Here is a 25,170-nt window from a genome sequence, read left to right as displayed (position 1 = left end):
CAGATTTTAAAAGTAAGTTGTTAAAAATGGGTTAATATCCTAAGTGTTGCAGTGTGCACTAAGCAGTTAGATATGAAAGAGGGGGTAACTTAACTCATTCACACCAGTGGAGCTGAAGAAGTTTGCATTGTACCTTCCATGGGCGGAGCCTAAGCCTTTTGACAGATTCAAATTATACCCTCCCATTTCAAACAAATGTTCATATCTCTGGAACCGCAGAGGTTATAAAAGAAGTATAAGTGGCAAACTCTTCAACACAAACTATTTTTGTAGGGGTAGTATTCTTTAGGTTCTAGGTCTTAAACCAAATTTTATGTGTCATAGGAAACACAGTAACTATTACAGTTGTAATATTTTGTAAACAACTTACAATATCTCAGCAACCATACAAGTTACACACATACTGTCACCAACATTGTATTCATCTAGCTGAGTGTTCATATGAGGCTAAGGATTTCTGTCTGTGTTACTTGTTTCTTGAGATATTTAGAAAAATGTGAAAATTATATGAATTAATGTCATAAAAAGAACAGCTAATTTCTATTTATCTACACTAAACAGAGGTCAAATATTAATGCAGTTGAGTTTGCCATTGTGTAAGCTTTACAACGAAATCAAAACCTTGTACATAGCATGGTTTTGGAATTATTGATGCAAATATAAACATGTAATATTTGACGCCTAGAGACATTAGTAGGAGTTAACTGCAGATGCACCTAGAGGCGTCATTCGGATGTAATGAGTTAAGCCACTAATTTTAATAGAGCAAGATAGATTGGAAGGGTTGGGAACTTTGTATTCTGGCTGTATGGAATACAGTGGGAGGGTATTTTGGCTCTATGGAATACAGTAGTATGGCCAATAGATTTAAATAGCCGAAGTGGAATGATTTCAGAAAAATTATAATTTTGTGCTTACTCACAAAAAACAATGAAAGAGGAGAGGAAAGGAGCTATGTGGTCAAATTAAATTAAGGGGCAGCAACTAGAAAGACAGTTTAAAAATGCAACAGCACCAAGCTGAGAAGGTGGGGAGAAACAATTTCTATGTGACTCCCAAGAGATACAGCTGTGGTTTCTCCTCTGGTTTAAATATGCAGTTACAAGCAGAATACAAGAAAAACCCAGTGTAAAGAAAATAAATCACAATATATGAAACAGAAGACTGCAATGAAGCAATACAAAATACAAGAAAGCAAAAAAAAAAACTAACCTTTCCCTCACAGCAAACTTTGGCAGAGTCTAGATGAGTTTTTCCAGTAAAAGCCACAGGTTTCTACAGACTGCTAGTTTAGTGAGACCAGCAGTACTTAAGGTCATATTTACAGAGCTCCATACACAAAACACATATACACACAAGCTGACTGCTGTGAGATTATAAACCTCCACTATCTAGTTGCACAGACTAGAGGACAAAGTGCTTAAAGCAAGTCTTTAAACAAGAATTGTGTACTACAACTTGGAGGGAACACCATCCCACAGCAAATCATAACTACCACTAACACCTCCAGATTCAAACAACTCCTTAAATCCCCATCTAACCAACTCACAGCACTGCACTTGTATATCTCGTAACTGACGCCATCTCCCCTCACACCCTATTACACCCTCTCCCTTTCCCTACACAGCAGCCACACAAATGCAAACACACATCTCAGTACAACCAGACAACCCACAATATACAATTCCCACCTCTTTTGCAATTCACTTTGCTCACTCTTAACTCATGTATGTTCCATCCTTAATATAGACTCTCCTCGCCCATAACCTCACTTGTGTAGTATATCCTTGGTCACTATCTCACTCTCTACACCAAACACTCTCACTCTATCTATACCCTCTATCCTGCTACTAAGCACCACACCCACTGTAAAATAATCAATAAGCGCAGCACAATCTTTTCTCTCATTGTTTTCCTTATTACTCTAAGATGTAATTAAGCTACTCTTTGTAAACTACATTTGCTTGAATGTTTATGCCTGTAGTTCAGCTACAAATGTTTGTTTTGTATTGTATTGTATTGTATTGTATATTACCAGTATACATGTGTATATGTTAAATCTCATTGTGGAGCTTTCCTCCCTGGGACTCAGCTGAAAATGGACTCCATGTCCAGTCAGACCTTCCTAGTAAACAAATGTCAAATAAAATAAATACATAATGAGATAATTAAGATTTTATTTCATGAGGTTTGAGTAGCTCTAGGTAAGTTTCATGCCTTTTATTGCATGGAATACAGCTTGAAATGTTGAGCAGTCCACCCATGTCTGTTCCATTGCAATACCATATTTGCATTTTCCTTTTGATGGAATAGACTCTTTAGTCTCATGTTGTTCATTTGATAGGTGAACAGAGAGAATTGTTTGGCCTGAGTAGTTTAGTCATTGCTATATAATGTGTATGTAGATATTCTGGGAATCAAAACAACAACACAACAGGATACTGTTATTTGCAGTTTACTTTCTAATTCATTGAGAAACACTGCTGGGCATCCCAGTATTTGTTTAGAGAATAACCCATATAAGACAATATTTGTGTTTTGTTGGGATTTAGTCTGAAAAGGCAAGATACATCCTCAAGGATAGCAAAGCCCAAGAGACTGAATGCTCTAAGAATAAATTCCACCATGACCAACCCAACACCCCTATACCACTGATTATTGCCATTAAACCAGTGTGTAGATGATGTGGTTTATTTATTTATTATATATTGTGCGGAGTCTGCATGTCCTCCCTGTGGTCATGTGGGTTTCCTCCAGGTGCTCCAGTTTCCTCCCACATCCCAAAGACATGCTGTAGGTGGATCGGACACTCTAAATTGGCCCTAGGTGTGTGTGTGCGCGTGTGTGTGTGCGTGTGTGTGTGCGTGTGTGTGTGCGTGTGTGTGTGTGTGTGTGTGTGTGCCTTCTGCAGAAGGTTAGGCGCCGAGCTGGCAATGCAACACCGTAAAACTCCACTGCCAGTCATGAGCGGACAAATGCTCCGCTGTGGTGAACCCTAACTGGGAAAAGCTGAAAGAAGAAGATTCTGTAAGACAATTCTAAATCCTCTTGAGCTTTGTTCTTGAGATCATACCTTGCCATTCAACAGTAAATCCCAGCATAACACATGCCTCTTATATGGGTTATTGTTTTAACAAATAGTGTGCTGTCTGGCTGCATTTGAACCTTTCTGCCTTTCTGTTTCTCTATCTATTAATCATTTCATTCATTTGTTTTGTTTATTTATTCATATTACAACTTTTTCAGCTTTACTGAGAAATATAACTAAATTATGCCATCATGATCCATTTATCTGTATACCCATGGTACAGTACAACAGCAAATCATTCACACTACTGACAGGAGCTGCAGAATATAATTAAATTCTATAGGTGGTTTCCTGTCAAATTACAGGCACTGTTTTTCAGGGAGGCAATGTTTTTTCAGGGGGGGGGGGGTGTCAAGCACTCTGCTCCTACGAATTGCCACCATCACTTAAATATATATTCTCAATCCAAGGCTGCACAACCCTGTGGATAAGGAAAACCTGAGCTGCACTGAAAACACACTGGTTATTTATTTTACTCTGGTTTGCTAATTAGATGTACTGTATTTACTTTCAAGTATACATTCAGTGTTATTTCAAGATTCTGAAATTCAGACTTTTGAGCGTCAGCATTTTGTAGCTTTTAGGAATTTGGTTTCTATTTTATGGCTTTTTAGCCATTTAAACTTTACTCTTTTTATTGAGGGATGTGAGAAAAAAAAGAGTAGGAATGTACAGGAGAGAAAAGGAGGAGGCCAGCAAAGACGAAAGGATGCTAAAAGAAAGGGAAGGAAAGGCAAATGAAAGTAAGAGATGAGCAGAATGGGGTGAAGGAATAAAGTGGCAGATGCAGACATGGAAGAGTGGACAACTAGAAGGCAGGAAGTAAAAGCAGAGGGGCAGTTACAAGCAACAATGAAAATTGAGGAAAAAAAAAACAGACACAGGTGGCAATGCAGACACCAACATCACAGGGAAGTGCAGGAAGGAAGTGAGTAGAATGGGGTATTCAGATAGATGGCAGGTGGGAGAGACTTAAGATAGAAGAGACATAAACATGCATATGTCTTAAAGAAGACCACAGGCAGGACGGCAATGGTATAGATGCAGCAGACACAAGGACCAAGTGGGCAGAGATTCTGAAGATGGCTGCTAGGGCTGGAAGTGGAGGAATAAGCATATAGATAGAAGGGTAGTGGTATGAGGCTAGTCATGAAAGAGATGAGAATAAGTCTTGGGACAGAGAAGTAGGTGTTGGTGACTGGAGGAGACTTAATTATAGAGTCTAGACAAATGACAAAGGAGAGCACAGCTTTCAGTGAAATTGGTGTTAGGGACTTAAACTCAGTAACTCATTCCTTTCAACAACCTTGTTTGAGTTTATGTGCTTAACTGCTAGGGGGTGTGTCCTAAGCCTTTTAAAAAAATAAGTTATTGCCTCATTGTTCAAACAAATGTTCAAATCTCTACAACCAGAGGAGTTACTAGAAAATTATAAATGGCAAACTGTTCAGAACAAGAAATCTTTACAATGTTTGCATTCATTCCTTTTTTTTTTTCAAGCACCTTTATTGAATTATCACTTATGGCAAAGGGAAATCCACATTCATGCAAAAGCAATCAAACTATACCAACACAACAAACACCATGCCTCACATATAGTTGTGCATATCATATAACCTAAGCAATATTATATAAATTATTCAATTCCTGCTTTTTTAAACAAGCATTCATTCAATTCTTGTTCTTAACTTTGAATTTATAAGGCTCAATAACCACAGGAAAATATGAAGTATACAATGTTGTATAAACAGCTTACATTATCTCAATAGCCAATTTAAGCAACACACATACTGCAATTCTATCTGTGTCACTTGATTGTTGAGATATTTGAAGAAATATAACATTTATTACAATAGAAATAAAAAACATACAAATAATATTAAATATCTCTATCTGCATTAGACAGAGGTCAAATATCAGTAAAGTTGTGCTTGCCATTGTATAAACTTTAAGATGAAATCTTCTAATACCTTGTATATAGCACAGTTTTGGAATTATTAATGCAAATATGAACAAATGATATTTGACGCCTAGGGGTATCAGTAGGATGTAACTGCAGAAATACCTGGAGGCATCACTAGGCTGTAATGAGTTAAGAAAAGAGTGAGTGACCAAAGGTAAGATGATTGCCAAGGAGGATGGGTGAAAGCTTGTTATGGTGCATGTAGTAACCAATGACCTATAAGGGGCAACAGATGGGTTTGTAGCATACTGATATGGACATCTGGCAGACAGAAGCCAGTCAAAGGGGATGGAGGTAGCATTCACAGAAGTGTTACCTGTACCACCAACCTTCACACCGAGAGCATTAGAGAATATAGTGATTGAATGCAATGCAGCAGTGAGCAAGGGAAAATGCAAAGAAGTGATAGTATGATGGTAAGAAACCAGGCTGAAAAGATAGCGCGATGCAAGTATCAGGTTCCAAAATAGCTCAGAAGGTGCAACAATGCTTATAGCTAGGTTGGAAAACACATTTCAGTGAATATAAATTAGGACAGCACAAGTGAAGAACTATCATAGTAGCAGAAAAGGGGAGAGGCAGGTATTTAGGCAGTAGACAGAAGAAAAGGCACAGAACATGGCTGAGGATCATAATCTAGGTTATATGCTCTGACAGTTAACATGGGATGGTGCTACAGGATTCATATAGTACAGAATCCCTCAATAATCTCAAGGGAGGAGAGTGACAGACTCAAGAGGATAAAGGAGTGAGGAGGGACATTGTTGGTAATACTCACAGCAGATCTCAAGAAGAATTGAAAAGAAAGGGGTTAGGGAGATGCAGGAGGTATGACAAAAGGTGGGTACTGGAAGCACAACATAGGGAGGGTATACTGGAATTGATGCAGACCAAGTTTATAATCAGTTAAGAAAAAAACTCAATCATGACACTAGAATGAAAAGGTGACAAAAGAAAGCCACATGGAACAAAGGATCATTTATTGCTAAATAATGCCATAATAAATAATTGTAAAAAGGGGAAGATTCTAAGTATGGCATGGATAGATTACAAAAAAGCATTTGACAGCATCCCATACTTATGGATAAAGGAGTGTTTACAGATGTATACGATACATCCTTTGTTGATCAATTATACTATAGTGACCATAAAATAGAGGCAAATCACTTTACAGTTAAGCTATGACAAAGAACAAATTATTATCTCAGGGATAAAAATTCAAAAGGCTGATTTTCCAGGGTGATTCTTTGTCACCACTGCTGTATCCTCTTGCCCTTAACTCATTAAGGTGTTTACTTGACAGATTAGGTCATGGATATAATTTTGCTCCCAAAAACAACCTTGCTTAAACATTTCTCATCTACTTTTTGTGGATTACTTAAAACTTAAAACTCTACAGTTCATCAGATGGGAGTTGAAAGTACAACTGCAAGTGTCTAAAACTTTCTCAGATTATATAAGGACATCATTTGTTGTTGATAAATGTGTAAAAGTAACATTTAATGCAGAAAAGTTGCAGACAGGAATATGATATAAAGGAACTTGAGCAGAAGATACCATATAAATATCTGGGTACTGATGAAGGATTGGCAAGAAAACATGAACAAATGTAAAATAAAATTCAATAAGAAATACTTCAGAAGTCTAAAACTAATACTGAAAGCAGCCTTGACATCTAGGAATAAAGTCCAGGCTATAAACCAATTTGCTATTTCTGTTCTAACTCACAGTTTTGGTGTGACTTACTGGCCCCAAAAGGTATTGGATCAGTAGGAATGGAAATAAAATAAATCAGTGTAAACCAAGACTAAATTTCTTGCTCTGAAGGAGGTATAAGCCTCCTTGAAACTGATTAAATGTAAAGATTTGCAGTAGTGGGGCTGCATACATATCTGCTGACCTTGTCAGGTCCAAACATAGTGAAAGTTTTAAAACATGAAGAGATGAAATATACGATGATCTGTCTGCTTAGGCTAGCAGAAGCATTCCAGTGTCAAACGGGAATGAAAACTAACCCAGAAGTAGACAAAAATCAGACAGCAATTGAATGCACCAAAAAACAAAAGAATGCAAAAATAAGGATCAGATGAGAAGGAAAGAAATGTGGAAAAGCCAGAGATCTGGAAAAAAAAAACTCATGTTGATTAGGATTTGATGCAGGAATGGTTAACAAGAGGTGGGTAGAAATAAAAAAAAAAAGAAAGGTTAATAATGGCAGCCCAAGATAGTGGACTATGTACACATTGGTTTACAAAGTCCATTAAGCATATGGAAGAAACAGACAAATGTAGGTTCTAAAAAAGGAATTGTAAACCGTCGCACATCTTGTTGCTGGGTGTGATACACTCATGGCAAAAGCCCTGTACACTGAAAGCCACAATAATAGGGCAAGACTACTGCATTAATGGTTTGGGTAAACACTACAATATAGTAGTAGCTGGGAAGCAGTGAAAACATGTATTTATTTATTTTTATTTATTTTACATTTGTTTACCGGGAGAGTCCAGCTGGGCATAAAACCCTTTTTCAGCAGAGGCCCGGGGAGAAAAGCTCCATTGTTAGTAGACAGTTTTGTTAGTAGAAAAAAAATCTTAAATACAATGAAGATATAAAGTAAATAAAGTAGTAACACAAATTCATGTTGGTGAAAGAGTAAGGCAGGCAAAGTTTGATGAGTGGGAGACCTGACCATGGAACATAGATAACAATGCTTCTAGAATACAATTTGTACAATAGCAGGAGGTAATGATATTTGTCAACAATGCATATAGGTAGGATAGCTAGTCATATATACAGGTAACAGCAAGCTAGAGACAGTGAGAGGCAAAAGTAAACAAATGTAGTCATATGACTTGAATTCGAGGCTTATTACATAGGTTATTAACATTTTTTTCTTTTTCAGAGAGCTAGTTCTTTTTATGGGCTACCCATTTCTAGTACATGTGCAAGTCCAGGTTTTGGTTAGATGTGCTTTAACGTGATGCTTGAAATTTAACTTCTGATTTTGAGAGGTAATGTGTTCCACAATTTAGCAATATAGCAGGAGTATAGAGAGTCACCTGAGCTGTTTTTACTCTTTGTTACTTCGATTAGTGTTTTATTAGTGGATCTTAGTGGACGGGTACTTTTATGTGGGTTGAGGAGGGCTTGTAGAGCTGGAGTTTTGTCAAGTTTATAGAACATTTGTTGGGTGGTAGAGACTTGTGTGAGTATGAGTTGGTGGGGGGAGTTCTAACCAAGATAGTTGTCTTAGAGGCTTGTAATGATGAGTTTATGTAGGACAACTAGTAGCAAAACTTGGCTATCTTATTATATCAAGCATCTAGCTTGCTTAGGTCTGTTTTGGAGAGGCTGGTAAAGATGGGTGAAGCGTACAGTAGAGTTGATAGAAGATGAGTTCTGGCTGTGTTTATTCTTGAGTTAGTGGTTAGGTAGTTTTTGCATCTATATAAGGTACCTATTTTCTTGTGTACTTTTTTTATAGTTTCAGCAATGTGTAAGTCGAACTTCAGATTTTGGTCGATAGTAACACCAAGAAGTTTGGTGGATGATACAGGTACAATCAGAGTGGATTTAGCTGCTATTTTTAAGAACTTTGAGGGTAGGTTGTCAGCTGCCAGAGTTGTGGGTTGTAGCCTGAGCAAGTATTTGTATATGGTATATGTCGGGACAGGTTTTAAGGAGAAGGTGTTATTATCTAGTAGAGTTGTTAGGTTGATGGGCAGTGATGGGGAATTCTGGTTAGTAAGCATTTTGATGGAGTTGATGAAGTATTTATTAAAATGGGTCATAATACATTCTAGGGGATTACTTGCTGTTGGTTGAGGGTTCTTGGTTTGACCAGGATGCAGAAGTTTGTTTAATGAGTTCCAGAATTTTTGGGGATTATTATGATATTTGGTTTGTAAGCTAGTACAGTAATTCTTCTTATCAAGTCTTATCTGGGTTTTGGATTGGTTTCTTAGGTGAAGATACTTCTAGTGAGTAGCTATTGACTTTTAATGGTTCTGTTCCTGCCATGCTTTATCTCTTTCTTTTAGGAGTGATTAGCCAAGGAGAGTAATTTGATTTTGCTTGTATTGTCCTAATGGGGGCCAGGTTATCTAGAATGTTTAGAAATGTGGAGTTAAAGTAGTCAACTGCACTACCCAGAGGTAGAGTTTTGAGGGGATTCCAATTGGATAGCTTAAGGGCTGTAATGAAATCTTGAGACTTGATGTTTTGGTGTTATGGATGGGGTAGGTAGTTTTTTTTGTAGGATTTTCCTGATGACGTATTATATATGTTGGGAGGTGGTTGCTGAGTGAGTCAGAGAGGGTACTAGAACTATAGGAAAGTTTGGGGTAGTTAGTGAGTATCCAGTCAAGGATAGCTTCCTTTTTAGTAGCTTTGTGAAACCTTGTAGTGGACTGGATTAATTGGGTAAAGCTGTAGAGGTTGATATGGGTAGTAGGATTATCAGAGTTGCAGGAGTACCAATTAATGTTAAAGTCCCCTAGTAACATGGTCTCTTGGTGAAGATTATTGAAGGACCATTGCAGGATGGTTTCAAGTTTATCTATATTATTGCCAGGAGGAACATATGTACCTAGGATGTTTATATTTTTATTTTGGTTGACTTTTATTTTTGCCAGGAGTATTTCTGAGTTAGAGATGGTGGTAGGGTTAAAGTTAGCCCTCTTTATGATGAGATGTTTTTTGAACAGCAGGGCTATACCACCTCCTCTTTTTGTTTACCTATTTTGCCTAAAAATGCTATAGCCTGTGGGAAGAATTTCATTATCAGGGATGTCTGGTTTGAGTCAGGTTTCTGTCAGTAGGACTATGTCAGGGTAGTATAAATATAGTTTGGCATGGAGTTCCTGAATTTTGTTAACTATACTTCTGAAATTTAAGCTCATTATGAGTAGGTCATTGACTTTTCTTGGGACATTGATAGACTGGTTTTGAACATTGTTAGAGTTATCCTGAGAGGGTGCAGGTCCAGGGTTGGGGTGAATATCCCCACTAAGAGTAAGTAGGATGGCTGTTAAATAGCTGTACTTCAAGTATTTGAGTATTAGTTTATTGTATTGCATGGTTGCCTGTAGGGTTGTATATTGGGGAAACCATTTGAGAGAGGCAAGATCTATGGTTGAGTAGTTGCAGATATCTGGGCTGATAATAAATATACATGGGTTAATGTTAAATGGATTGTTTAGGAGATGTGAATAAGTGTATTGGGAGTAATTTAAGTTTGTATGATAGCATGTAAGGTAGGACAAGGTGCTGAGAGTGAGTAATAATAGGTAATGAGAGATTAGCATAGTATATTGGAAAGTAGGTGGGTATGTTCAGAATGAGGTGGGTATGTAGTTCAATAAGTTGTGATAAATTAGGGTGAGGTAAGTATAGAACTGAAAGCAAGGTTAGATATGGTATAGTATAACTGGAGGAGGTATTTCAGTTGTGTACTATGATTGGATAATTGGCTGGGAGTGGTGGGGAATTCTGATTGGAGAGGGGGGCTGTGGGTATGGTTGACCAGAAATAAATGTAATTGATTAGGGGGCGGGTGTGAATGGGGTAGGGTAGGGGAGCAGTGTGAGCCTGAGTGAAGTAATGGGGAGCGGAACAGGCTGCACTCAGGAGAAATTAAGCAGCAAGGCTGCAAGAAACGATCTACAGACCCAGTATCTGGTATGTCTTTTTTGGTTAGAAAAACAAAATTAGAGTCAGGAACAATTGGCTATTTCAGTTACCTTTTTTGCCTTATTTTAACTAGGCTTTTGATTTTATTTGACTAAAAAGAAGAAATTCTGATTGAGGAATGTATTTTGAACTAAAGGAGGTAGAGGAGCAGCTGCCATCCCCAGCTGTGAGTAGAGTCCACTATTTCTGCTTTAGACCAGCCAGTTTAAGTAATAACAACTAGGAGGGAAGTGTAGCAAGACACCTACAGTGATTTCTTTTTCCTTTTTTGAAAGAACTTTGAGTCCTTGTGGCTGATTTCTTCACTGAGGATTCAGCAGGAGGGGAGGGGCTGAGTGAGAACCCATTTGCAGGGACAGTGGTCACTAATGAAAAAAATAAAAGATACATTACATTCAGGCAAGAGGGGAATAATATAGAAGTACAAAAGCTAAAAAGTTGTTAGGCAGGAAAAGTTATACAGGTACAGTAATTTGTTGGGTCAAAAAGGCTCAGGCAACAGTTCTACAGTCCACATAAAAAGGCCTTAATATGGAATACAAAATACCTTGGCTATGATGTAATATACTAGGTGGCCCAAAAACTTATAGATTCAGTTCTAATAAAGATGCAATAGTAATAAATCTTCACATCATGTATACGGTGCAATAATGGAATACACTAACTTATACATTTGCATTTAAGAGTCAGTTCTATTGAAAATGCAACAGTAATAAATTATCACAGCAATTATATGGTGCTATAATGGAATACTCTGACATATACATTTGCATTTAAGCATTGACATAACACTTCAGCAGTTAAAGCAAGTAAAAACTTTCTGTCTTAAATGCACTAGAAAACATTATACAGAATGATAAAGTATACAACATATGGGATCAGCTATTAACAACAGTTCAAAAAGCAGATGTGAGAAAGCCAGATATAGTAATCCATGAAAAAAATAAGACAAAGGTAGCACTGATCATTGAAATTGTAACACCTAGTGATTATCTTATATACGGAGAGACACAAAGTCATAAAATATCAGGATTTGGAGGCAGAAATGAGAGCAATGTGGGAGAAAGATACCCAACAGTTCCAATAGGAGTAGGAACAATGGGTCTAATAAAAAGAATCTACAACTATATTTAGATATACTACCAATACATGTAACTCCGTATGAATTGCAGAAGGAGTCATTTCTGGGCATATGACATCAAAGACTGAAAGAATACTAATTTCATAAACTTTAATTATACCCTGACTTAGGAATGGTGTCCATTTCCATCATGGTATTAGAAACCCAAAAGGCTTTGAGAAATTCAGCTGGGAGGGAGATGAGACTAGAAAAAATGAAATTTGAAAGGGAATAGTCAGATGAAATCAAGAAGTGAAACATCTGTTTTATTTTAGGAACATCACAGAAGATTTAAAATGGGGTGTGGGGTGGGGAGTCACTTGGCCAGGTTATTCAAAGATGGGAGGGAAATTATAGAAGAATGGGGGACAAGTTTTGAATGAATACTTTGCTTTAGTCTTCAAAAAACAAATGGGAAGAACAAATGGACAAACATGAAGATAGACAGGGTGGAGGAGTAGAAAAAATAGTTGACATTAGTAAGTTTAATGCAAAGGACCAGATGGGCTACCTTTCAAAGTCCTTGAAAAACTGACCAGTGTGCTGGTAGACCTCTAGAAATAAATCTTTAGCAGAGCAGTGACTATTTATTTATTTATTTTAGATTTTATTTTACATTTGTTGACCGGGATTGTCCGACTGAGCTGAAGAGCCCTTTTTCAGCAGAGGCCCGGGGAGAAAAGCTCCAAAATAGCAAAACTATTTCAAGATGTATAAAAATAAATATGTCATTAAGATGAATATAGGTTTTGGGATAAGTGGTTACAAAAACGCAGTTTTATCATAATGTAGTTGCATGAAGCAAGACAATTACAATTACAATAGAATGTTTCTCTGAGGCGATTTGTTTAATAGATTTTAGAAGACAGTAGAAAGAGTAGTCAAGAAAGATTAGAGAGAGCTAGTGAGAAGAGTGAGTTAAGGGCAGAAAGTAGATTAAGGTATGAGAAGTAGGGGATGTTTAAGGAGGGAGAGTGCATTGGCAGAACCAGTGACTTTTAAAGTGCTCCTTGGTGGCTGTCTTAAATTGTTTAGGATGTGTAAGGGTCCTGATTTTTAGTGGGAGCCTATTTCAAGCAATAGTGGGTGATAGCTGTACATGTTGCATCCAACTTCAGACTTGGGTTTGTAGATTTGTAGTAGGTCTTGGTTAGAGCTTTGGATAGGTCTAGAGGGAGAATAATGGGAGATGAGAGGGGATACTGCTGGGCAGTAGGAAGGCTGGTATAGGATGGAATGGATGATCTGGAGCTGAGAGAGAAGAAGCTGGTGGGGTAATTCAAGCCAGTTTAGGTGTTTTACAGAGAGAGACAGTTGTGGGATTTGTAGGTTTGTTGGGCAGCAAATCTAGTAACCTTGTTGTAGGTAGATTTGAGTTTGGTCAGGAGTGCTGAGTTAAGATTTGTGAGAATTTGAGAATTGTACATTAGACTGGGTAGAAGGTAGGTGAGAGAAAGAGTAATCTTGGCTTCAGAGGTAAGGAATTTCTTGTTATGGTAAAGGAGTCCTAGTTCTGAATGAGTTGTTTTGACACAGTTATTAACATTCAAGTCAAATTTAAGCTGATCGTCGACGGTTACACCTAAGAGCTTAGTGCTGGATTTTACCTGAATAGGAGTGTTATTAAGGGACTGTATGGAGAAGGAGGGTTTAATATTGTTGAACCTTTTTAAGTAGGAAGAGTAACAGCTTTGTTTATTTTTTTAGGGTTAAGGATGAGCTGGTTGTTGGAGAGCCATGTTTCAACTAAGTTAAAAGATGCCTGAGTAGCTGAGAAGAGCTTAGAGGGAGAGTTGTCTGTGGTGATGACTGTAGAGTCACCTGCATATTGCACTAAAGATGACTGAGGACAGGAGGGATGGAGCTGATTAGTAAAGATATTAAAAAGTTAAGGCCCTAGGATAAACCCTTGAGGTACATCCATTTTTACAGGGAGAGGAGGGGAGAGTGCAGAGTGCCATTTCACTGATTGAGATCTGTCAGTGAGGTAGCTGGAGAACCATGCAACAGTATCAGAGGAGAAGTTGAGGTTATGCAATTTGTGCAGCAGTAGAGAGTGTGAGACAGTGCTGAAAGCTTTTGAGACGTCCAGGAATAGGCAAGAAAATAAGTTTATGGTCATCCATGGCTATAGAGACAGTGTTGAGGAAGGATAATATAACTGTAGTGTTGCTATGTTTGGGTCTGAAGCCATGTTGAGTGGGTGTAAGCAGATTTTCCTGTGTTAGATACTACATAACTTGTTTATGAATAGATTTTTCTAGTACTTTATAGAGAGGGGATAGGATAGCGATAGGTCTAAAGTTGGAGATAGCAGAGGAGTTACCTCCTTTGTATATAGGCAGAGTGTAGCATTGTTTCCAGATGGAAGGGACTTTAGATTCAGAGACAGAGTGATTGATTAGGATAGATACAAGGAGAACAGTCAGCTGCTAGTAGAAGAAAAGTGGAAAGAATATTGTCAGCTGATGCTGAACATGGTTTTAATTTAGAAAGTAGAGTTTTGATGTAGCAAGTAGGTACAGGTTTGAGAGAGAAGTTATTTGAGGAGATAGTATTAGGATTAGGTTTAGAAACATTGGAGATGTTAGTAGTAGAGGAGTTTGGGTTAGGGTTCAGTAGCTTCGATATTGAATCGATGAAATAGGTATTGAAGATAGTGGCAGTTTCTTCAGATGTTTTGTCTGGGCATGGATTGGTGGAGCTAAGATGTAATATTTGGTTAATAGAGTTCCAGAATGTTTTAGGATTAGATTTTAGGGATGTGGGAAGCTTGTTATAGAAGTCCTTTTTATCTTTGTTTATGTGTTTTTTTTGTCAGATTCCTTAGTTTTTTACATTTTTGCAAGTCTGCAGGGAGCTTAGTTTGTCACCATTTTTTCCATAATTTGTCTCTAGTTATTATAAGGGTATGAGTGGCTTTTGAAAGCCACGAAGATATGGTGGACTTAATTTGGACCTTGTGAGGGGGAGTAAGTGAATCTAAGATGCTAAGGAAGGTGGAGATGAAAGCTAGGACTGCTTCTTCTAGTGGTAGTTGGGTAAGGAATTTCCAGTTTACTTTAGAGAGGAGAGCATTAAAAGTTCTGGATGTAAGTTAGAGAGTTTGCAACATGATAAATCTAGGAGATTTTGAGAAGTGGGGAGTGAACCTAAGCACTTTTATAGGGGAGTAATTGCTCAGGGTCTTTGATAGGGTTTCAGGGTTATGATATTTGGAAGGATTAGATACAAGTACCCAGTCAATAAGAGTACTAGATGTGTGAGAGTTGTTTGTATGGGTAGGTTGGGAGATTAGCTGAGTAAAGCCATATAAATTAATATGAGTATTAAAGTTTGGATTACTGAGAGTTAACCAGTTAATGTTGACATCCCCAAGGAGGAAAGTTTCATTGGGAATGTGTTGAGAAAAGTATGAAAGAATATTTTCAAGCAGAGGAATGTTGTCTCCTGGAGGAATATAGATGATTGCTACTGTGATAGTGGTGTGGCCATTGATTTTAAGGTTAGCTGTAAGTAGTTCAGCAGGAGAAAAGGATAGGTTTAATAAAACTTGTAAGGGTGAGGTGGTTGAAGTACAGGATGGCTACGCCACCCCTTTTTTGTTTTGGTGATCTATGTGGAGTATATTATAACCAGGGTGAGAATGTTTTTATCAAAGGTTTGGAATTTTAGCCAAGTCTCTGTTAGGGTGATGACATCAGTGGTGTGGAAGGCTATCTAGACATGGATTTCACTAACTGTTTAGAATACTATGGGCATTCATAGAGTAAAAGGAAATATGTTTGTTTGGAGAGGATGAGTTTATTAAGTAGGGAGAGGTAGAGTTATGCATGGTGGAGTGATGGATGGGCCCAGGATCTGGATGTATGTCTCCTGATAGAAGCAGGGCTACATGAAGTTGGTAAAGTTTGAATTTAAATGGGTTGTAAGTTAAGTGTGTGGGAAGTGCTTGAATACTTCAAGATATCAAGTGCAGTATCCTTGTGCAAAGAGTACAGCAGGAGAGATCTGGGGAATAAAAGACGTATCAGCTTAACAGAAATGTCAGGGGAAAGTTATGAACAGACTACTGTGGGCTGTTTAGTGACGTAAAGTGATCAACAATCTCCAGGACAACACTAAAATCATTCCACTCTCACAAAGAGTTGTCAGTTAAAGCTGATTTTAAAACTGGGTTATACAGGTAACCTTGGCTGGAGTGTACCACTGCATATGGCACTCCTTGACTTCAGCAAGGCTTCGCTCCTATTTCCATGCTAAAGCCTGACTGGAAAACTGGAAGGGCTGTGGTTAGGACTAAGACTGATGAACCTAATTGTTACAATGGATAAATGATATGATATGAAGGAATTAAGTGAGATGGATGATGCTAGAAAACAAGAAGATGACTCAGTGCAGTACAGTGCAGCAGGTGCCTGACCTGGGTCCAGTACTCTTTAGTGTGTCCCTGTGGGAATAAAGAAATGATGGGAACAGATCAGGAAAAAGGATCTAGGAGTATTGATCATATAACAACTGGATCACAGGAAGCAGACTGACATGGCAGCATCAGCAAACAGAAAGCTGGGTATAACCTCAGGGTGATAGACTCCAGAGAGTGCCCTGGCCGGAAACACTTTGAATATAAATATGCATTTTTGGAGAACATACAAGAAAAATGACATCAGTACACAGGAAAGAATCCAGCGGAAAGCCAGCAGAAAGATATGTGGATTTGCTGGGAAAAGAATGATCAGAGGTTAGAGGAACTATAGCACTTCTCTCTAGAGACCAAACAGATGTAGGGGACATTAAATTGGTGTGCACAGTATTTGCAGGAAGATGTGAAGTGGTCATCATGAACAGGAAGTTCAGAAAAAGGACTGGGTGCAAGCAACAGACTATAGAGACTAATTGCTCACAAGATCTCCGAACGTACTTTTTCATAAACCAGTTTTTATACAGGAGGGCATGAGGCAAGTACTTAAAGGGTAAGGGAAAAGGCAGGGATAGGAAAAGGAAAAATGTTAAATAGTACATCAGATAAGCTTCCTGTCTCTTACTGGTCTCAAGCCTTTGCTGATGTATTTTGCTAACCAGGGAGTTCCAGTTTTGCAGAGCACCTGTTCCCCAGACAGCTACAGGAAAAAAAATCATCAGGTACTTGGGTATTATGTTGGACCAGTAGGTTCAATCCCCAAACATCTAAGCTATTAGATGTTTACTATACAGTATGTACTGTTCAAGTAGCACCTTCCTATTCTTGTTCAAATTTAAAATGGGCAAGATTTCAACTCATCAAATTCAGTTCCCTGATTCTAAGTGCATATTATTTATGCTTGTTTACTGGTTGGATTTTTGATTAAGTCCAGTATATCTGGATGAAAGCATTACATCTGTGTTTATTAAAGTGTGGAGTATTTGTTCCTGGCTCTTTTCTTTTTGTTTTATTTGTTTACCAAGGTAGTACACTGACCAATACTGATTAATTTCAGGCTCAGCTTGGGTGAAATACAAAACATTTCACAAACAAAAAATACAGAAATGTAAACAATAACAGAGTAGTTCAAACTAATTACACAGAAAAAAAAAAATATTTCCTCAATTATTATTCCCCATACGAAATCACTGCCCTTTCAGCTTCTAAGTGTACACCTGCAGTGATTCAAGTTGTTTGGGCTTTTATCTTTTTCTCATAATTGTTGACCACTGAGATAGTAATTAAGTAGGTATTTCGAGCAAAACATCCCACTGAAAAAGTTTTTTTTTGTCTGTTTTACCAAGGTTAAGCTTTGTACAGTATGATTCATCCAGATGGAGCTTCAGAGAATTCAACATCAGTGAAACAGATGGGAACTGTTTCAGTAAGTGTACCATATTGGAGTACAAGTTTTCATTTCTCAATTCCTCATTAGGTGTCACATTACTGATAATCTCTAACAGCTTTATAGCTATGGCGTGGCAAGAGGGGCAACTACCCTGGGTGCAAGTGTTGGGGGGGCCTGATAATCAGCTGATTCTGATTTAATGCGATTCCAGCTTTTAAAAGACAGCATTGCATTTGCGGTCAAACCCAAGTGCTATAGCACACCATGTGTGGTCTAAACTGTAGCAACTGCTTGCTACCATTTAAAAGTTAAAAAAAAAAAAAAAAAAAAAAAAAATATATATATATATATATATATATATATATATATATATTTTTTTTTTTTTTTTCTAAAACCGGAGAGCTATACCTCTCCATGCAGGCAGGGTATAAATTGTAGCAACTGTCTGCTATACTTGTAGTAAGCAGCTTAATAAACTTTGTGCAGGCAGGGTATAAAGTGTTGTGTCAGTTTGCTACAGTTTAAATAATGAAGGGGCAAAGAAAAGAGACTGGAATGGCTGGGGTGAGGGGGTGTCATGCATCTCGCCACCTGGTTGGTGTGCCAGTAGAAGGAACATTTTTTTTTTTGCTCTTCGGTGGAAGAGCTGAGGTGGGCATAGATTGCTTTCAATGTAGTGATCAGCCTATTACAGTGAAGTGCTTTATTTTTTCATTTGTTTTTTGTTTTTGCTCTTCACTTGAAGAGCTGAGGGGGTGGGACATTGGTTCATAGTACCGGCCCAGGGTGCTGGTTGAACCTGCTATGATTCTGATCTCTGAGAATTATTGAGGGATGATGAACATGGATTATAATAGTTTACTGCAAGCTGGGCTCTCTAACAGCAATGTTTTCATATGCATGGTGTGCATTTTGTATTGTGTGACTCAATTCCCAATCCACAGTGTACATCGCAAAAAGATATAAAATGTTCAACATGTTATTTAATGTTACCACTGTATTTACATATATTTGTACTTGTGCTATCTTACTTATTAATTCTGAAGTTTGACCATCATGCCACAAACAATGGAGGGATGTGGCAGCCATAACTAGGTGGATAATTTAGTGTCTGTAGTTGGCAGCAGTATCTTTTAGAGGCATTTATCTTTTATCCCTTATTTACATAAACAAAGAAAATACATGATACTCTGTGAGCCCAAGTCTGAAAATGAACCTCACTCACTGTTATCATTGCTGACTGACCAGTACAAGACTAGTCAGGTTTATGAAGGAAATTTCTCTTTCCCTGTATGTGAGGTAACTGGCAGTAGTGGCAGCCAACAGTTCTAGTCACTCTTTCAAAAGATATTAAAGACAATTGAGGAAGGCTGAAGTCATGTAGTGCACTTTATTACTGTTTCAACTATGAGTCAAGGAAAGAAAAAGAAGCCACATACATCTAGTTTCATGACCTCATTCTATCTGCATCAGCTTTTAGCTATTCTATGAGGGTGCAGTGTCCAACACCCAGAAGGCTATATCAGTAACTTTCTCTATAGTAATGAATGGTGGAAGACAGGGGCAGCTAATGATAAGCATTTGTAGTATGTATATATATATATATATATATATATATATATATATATATATATATATATATATATATATATATATATATATATATATATATATAGATATATATAGATATATATATATTTGCTTAATGAGACATTAAGCTAGACGTCAGGGCTGTCTGTGGGGGAGGAGAGAGAGGAAACTTGTGCATAAATACTGGATACTCATTTATTGAGCATCACCATATGACTCATAGAATGTATGTTGTCACTGCACATAATGCACTATATATACTTGTCCTTAGAAAAAAAATTCTAGCCCAGTGCTGTTAGGATATTCATTAAAGCCACTATGGGCACATACTCTACATTTATAGACCTCATTTTCATTTTGCTGTCCGTTTTCTTTATGGTTCAGGTACTTTGACTGTCTATTTCACAGAATTTATATTTACTGATGAGGTTATAGTAAGTCAGCATACCTCATGAGCACCAGCAAATGCTTTACAGTTATTAGAAGTCAATGTTTTTACATTTGGAACAAACTAAAAGCTTTATGGAGCTTTTGCATTCGGTGTTATTATGACCTTCTAGGTTTCTAGTTATAATCCAGGTAAACAAGGATGTAATCAGTTTATTACTTAGATCGGGTGTCCCTAGAATCCTACTGCCTTGGACTCCATTTGGTTCACTATAATAGGCTTGTCTAAGGGTTATGACTGAACATAAAACTGGCTATGGGCTTCATAACAGAGATTTTATCATTAGTTTGCCATCAAATCTTTAATTTCATTACATTTCCATCAGTTTAATTAGATGGATTGGATTTTTTTATTTGATTTATTATTGCATTTATGGTATTATATACAAGCAGCACTCTACTCACAGCACTTAATGTTTTTAATAACATATTTATAGTATTTATTTGTTTCTTATTGTACCATATCTTGCTTCATTTTAATTTGCATTTAATATTTAGAAAATAAGCACTGTAATAAATCTGAAGTTAGCACTGAAATGACTATGATGTAATTCTGATTCAATGCATATGTTGAAATAAATACAGCTTAATAATTTAGACAATGAGATGAGTTCATATGTTTGTACCTCGATTTTCATCTTCATGGAAGTTCCCATGCTCTCCATCCTCTAATATTTCCATTTGTTTCTATAAACTTTTAGCTTGACACAGGGCCACTACAAGTCCACCAGAGTGCCAATATCACAGAACATTTTAAGAATGCTAACTAGACATTTTGATAAAACTAAGGGTCATAATTTCAGAGCAGGCCTTGCTAATACGATAAAGAAAAGTTGTATAAAATCTTTCCATAACCACAGATGTCCTTCTCTTCTATATGCTGCAGTGTTCATAACATGAGGGAGTCTGCCAAAGGTTGTCCTGAACATCCGGTCAGTATACATAGGTTCATACTAAGCTAACTGCCCTTGCGAGCCATTTTGAGCCTAGCCAATTATCCCTTGTGAGACTCAAACCCTGCACCTTGTGCTTGTAAGGCAAACACCTTAACCATTAGGCCACCCTCTTTGTAGTTAAGTCTAAAGCTACACCACAGATGCCTGAAGAATGGCACTAGCAAAACCAGCTCTAGATCTACATTTACCATCCAACTTGTACTGATTTGTGAAAGTATGGACAGAAGACCAAGCAGCTGCTTTGAAAATAGTGAAAGTATCCAGGCCCTTGAAAAAAGGCACCTGAAGAAAACACAGCTCTAGCAGATTGAGCCTTAACTGGAGATGCAATGTTTTTTTTCCATGAGACACAGAACAAACAGAAATAGCCTTAGAGATCCAAGAGGAGATTGTCTGCTTGAAACCAGGCTTGCTCAGAGCGCTAGGATGATAAGAAATGAACAGGTGATCAGATTTTCTGATATATTTGGTTTTATCCAAATAATATCGGAGGTGTCTATGCACATCCAATGTGTGTAAAATCCTCTCACTAGAAGATTGTAGAGAGGGAAAGAAAGTAGGCAAATTAGTGGATTGGTTAAGTGACTCATTCACCACCTTGGGCATAAAGGAGGGATTAGTACATAGGGGAATCCTATCCTTGTGGAAAACAGCAAAGACAGAGGAAGCCATAAAGGCCTGAAGTTCTGAAACCCTTCTGGCTGAAGTGATAGCCAAAAGAAGGACTGCCTTCCAAGTGCAATGTTGGATAGAAGAAGAAACTGCTGGTTCAAAGAGAGACAATGTAAGTTCCAAGGCAAAATTTAGATCCCAAAGAGGAGGGACTGGTTACCTTGGTATTCTGAAGTGAAAGACGCCTTTCAAAAAGAGTTTGACTTCCAATCTTAAAGCCATAGGAGGAGTCAAATGCAGACAGGCAGAAATGTCTGAGAGATTAGCTTTTACTGAAGAGTATGATAATCCAGTCTTCAGTAATTCCAACAGATAAGACAAAACCACCGGAATAGTCACAGACAATGGTTGTAGGTTTTGAGAAAGACACCAGATGGAAAACCTCTTCCATTTGGAAATGTACGATTTCCTAGTACTGGGTTTTATGGCCTCCTGCAGAACTTGCAGCACATCCTCAGAAAACAGGTATCTCAAAGGGATCGATACTCTGTCACCCACAGTGTCAGATGAAGGGTTGACATTTGTGGATGTATTAGGGATCCTTTGTCCTGTGTGAGTAGATCCACCCTGTCACTAACTTGTGATGATTGGCCTTGGCTAAATGCAGAAGAACGGGGAACCAATGCTATCTAGGCCAAAAGGGAGTCATCACATGGTTGTTCCTGTTGTATCTTTAACAGAACTTTCTGTAGAAGGGGGAAGAGGGAGAATGCATAAAGAAACACCCCCTTCCAAGAGAAGGATAAGGCGTCAACCTTCCACGCCAGAGGGTACTCTAGCACAAAACTTTGAAAGTTGTCTGTTCATAGGGGAGGTGAAGAGGTCTATTTGAGGAGTACCCCACTGGTAGATAATGTCCAAAAACACATCTCTGTGCAACATCCATTCATGTATAGAGTCATGGACCTGCTCAACATGTCTGCCAGATCATTCTGACTGGAAGGAATGTAAATTACCTGAAAGGTTAGTTAATGCTGAATAGCCAACTCCCAAGCCTTGAGAGCCAACCTGCAGGGGAGATATGACTTGCCCCCCCCCCACTTGTTGACATACCAAAGAACTGTGGTGTTGTCTGTGAACCACTTTAGGGGACCTGGAAGAAAAAGAGGTTGAAAGGTTTGCAGGGCAAAAATGAGAGCTCTCATCTCCTTTATTTTTATGTGTTCCTTCATTTGGGAAGGAGACCACATGCCTTGAACCTTCCAAGAGGCAAAGATTATGATGGTTTGGCTAACTCATCATCATCACAATACTGCTATGCAAATAGCTTCGTGTACTTTAAGTATTTCACCATAGTATCAATATTTCTACTCAAACACCTTCGATTCTTTTTCCTGGGGTGTTCTCTGGAAGTCCGAGGATGATTATAAGTATGAGCCTAAACTCTGCAAATTTTAAGTTTGATGAGTCAGAATATACAGTTAGTCTGAAATGTCCTTATGTTGGAGTATTCCCTCTACACCATGGTATGGTATTCACAGAGCTGTAATTTGCAGCTGTGTGGGGGCATAGACCCCCCCACCACACATACACACACACACACACACACACACACACACACACACACACACACACACACACACACACACACACACACACACACACATCACAAGTACAGGGAGCTGAAAATGCCTTAAAGGTATTAGACAGACTTTCAGAATCTACTGCATTTTGTTGGAATGACAGTTTAATTTCTAGACTGTCAGACCTCACAGTGTTGATAGGCAGTCATTTTCTGTATCACTACTATAACTGTAAACCTCCATGTGTTTATGAAAAGAGAAATGTAACCTAATCTCTTACATGTTTTGTGTCTTACCTTGAGGCGGTACCTGAAATAGGTACCAGGTAGATCACCACTCCAACCCAGTTAAGAAATCTTAATAAATAAATAATTAATTAAACAGATGCCTACATGCAAAGTAAGTCACATTACAACATGCACCCAGGTCACACTTATTACTTCATAAATTTCATTTTGCTCTGTTTTTAAATACTGGCAGTATTTGTAGAGATCGCCTCCTACTGCTGCTAGATGTTGTCTGTAACTGTATGAAATGTGTTTTTGTCTGTCTAATGTATAGTAACAATGCAGTGATACAACTCTCAGATGTCAATCTGCTACACTACCAACAACACTGAACAACAACACTGAATGTGCAGTATGTGAGCAGTGATTCTTGTCTGGGTACTTTCTAATGCAGTTTTTTAACAGCTTGCAAATCTCCTTGAGATGACGTGCATCACTGTTATGTCCAACTTCTGTCATAACGTTAATTGATCAAGCAGGACTAATTAATTTACATAAACAGTAAATTGTAGAGTAACAAACACTTTGTTCATGCCTGGGAAAGCATTTTTTTTCATTTTGTAATATGCAAAACTAAGAACATCGCATTTCCTGTTAATTATTTTCCTCCGTAATATTCTGAGTGTAAAATTCAGATTTGTTGCAAAGCATTTCTGTGCTACCACAACTTTTCAATCACATATTCTAATAAATCTATTTGCTATATGGGTAGTCTAATGCTGGCAGAATCGCATCCCACCACCTTTCTGTCTTTTTCTAAGAAATCGCCCTTCAGGGATATTCATAATTAGGTGTCTTGGTGGGAAGCTTGAAGAAAACAGATAAGTGATCAATTCTGCTGCCATTTTCTGTATTCTCTTTTCATCCTTCCACTAGCACTTTTATTAATTTTCAAATCCACTAAATGAATTCTATTCTGTAATACATGATAAGTATATTTCAAATTTCAGTATTGGTATGAAAAAGAAGACAGGAATTTTAAATTAATTTCAGTTCACACTATATATGCAAAGAAAGTCATCATCATCAAAAGTTTTATTAATGTGATGCATTTTTAAAGAAACTCAATAAATTATTTAGAATCACTTCATTTCTTCAGAAACTAATATCTATGATGACTAATGCTGAGCTACAGGTTCATTCCCCAGCTGTGTTCATATTGGTTAATTTGATATTGTCATAGTCTCTATAAACATGACAAAAATATCTGCAGTGCTGCTAATAAAACAGTAGGTAGTCTATCAATACTACGATTTTTTTGTTCGTAGACTGCGTAACTACTTGTACTAAATTATGCTGATTGTTTTTCAAAGAGAATGCTTCAATATCCAAAATGAATAATGAACAAGAGACCATTTGTGGGCAGTTTTACAGCACAAAACACTGTTGTTAAGATGAACAAGACTTTCTGATGTTTATTATCTCAAAATCGCAGTTCGTTGAATGAGCCAAACCTGCTTACTAGGATCTGCATGAATGACTGAACTTGCAGAAGACTTGCATAGGCTAGGTCACTAAATATGAATTGTCCAAGGACTCAGGCCATTATCATATGGTTCGTAACCTGGCAAATGGCAATTATACTGCATAATGATACAAAGTACTTATGCTGCACTAGTTATATGGTTAGTACAGTATAGTTATCATAGATTAGGTAGTATGTCACATTGAAGTCTGCAAAACTAAATCAGAGAAATGTATACTGTAAAAGAAGTCATTCAAGCAAACAGAAAACATTGCTGTCTTTCAACGTTTTTTTTAATTGGCTGCTATTCCATACAGCACATTCTATAAGCTTGAAACCAGCCAGAATCTTGCTGTTAGTATCTTATTTAATGATAGGAGCAGTTGCTTTAGCCCATGTTGCAAACTTGGCAGGTTGAATAATATTCCAAGAGATGGCAAAATACTGATATTATATGCATTTTCAAAGCATAGTGAATTTACTTTGTGTAATTTGTAACAATTCTATTCTATGTTCCCATCTCCTCTTCAAACATCTGCATATTCTGAAAAATATCAC

Source organism: Protopterus annectens, chromosome 6.part0 (genome assembly GCF_019279795.1).
Source record: "Protopterus annectens isolate FY-2018-M chromosome 6.part0, PAN1.0, whole genome shotgun sequence".
Lineage (NCBI taxonomy): Eukaryota > Metazoa > Chordata > Ceratodontiformes > Protopteridae > Protopterus > Protopterus annectens.
Note: the sequence above shows the minus strand (reverse complement) of the source record.